Source organism: Hemiscyllium ocellatum, unplaced genomic scaffold (genome assembly GCF_020745735.1).
Source record: "Hemiscyllium ocellatum isolate sHemOce1 unplaced genomic scaffold, sHemOce1.pat.X.cur. scaffold_360_pat_ctg1, whole genome shotgun sequence".
In the NCBI taxonomy this organism is placed as follows: Eukaryota; Metazoa; Chordata; class Chondrichthyes; order Orectolobiformes; family Hemiscylliidae; genus Hemiscyllium; species Hemiscyllium ocellatum.
In genome coordinates, this window is record NW_026868508.1 from 55126 (window position 1) to 55860 (window position 735).

The following is a 735-nucleotide window of genomic DNA, read 5'->3' on the forward strand; positions in this document are numbered from 1 at the left end:
TGTGGAGGAACCAGTCTGTTCGCAATCTCCATAATCTTTTTTCTCCATTCAGATTTACATTTCTACATATTCTCAACACTCACCAATCCTGCCCAAGACCACTATCAGGATATTTCAGTGTCCTTCTCAGACTCAGTGGAACTGTTGAATAATCCATGGCTTGTTTGTTACTTCGTTCACATGATTCTCGATGGCTTAAAAAGCTCTGCGAACGTTCCTCTCACTCCACGCAACTCCCCATTTCGATTGAGAGAGAGAGGGCCAGTTTTGACTAAACTTTTCCCACATTAATACAGTGTATTTGGTGTGTGATCATGCATCGAACTTCATGTTATCCACCATCCCGACAGGAGCCACAATACTTTCATTCTAAAACAGGTAACAATTCCCACCAGCTTCTGACCCCCACGGAAAACATGTGTCTGTCTTCGTGGAGATGGAAGATGCCTCCTTGACGCTTGGCACAAAACATTTGGCTTCCTTCCTCACTGCTGGCAAAACAGGTTAAAGTATCAGTTGTTCCACAGGCAATGGAGCCACGAGGAACATTGTGAGCAGTCTATGAGTGCATTCTCTGCTTCACTCGTTCAGGTTGGAGCATCAATGATGCCCTCCTATTCCTATATAAGTGTATCGAGGGGTGAATGGTCTCCTTCTGGTTCCATAGCACAGGTTTAGGGGTCTGATTGGGCTCTGCCTATGGCTGTTTAACAGACCGGAACCCTCATCTTTTTA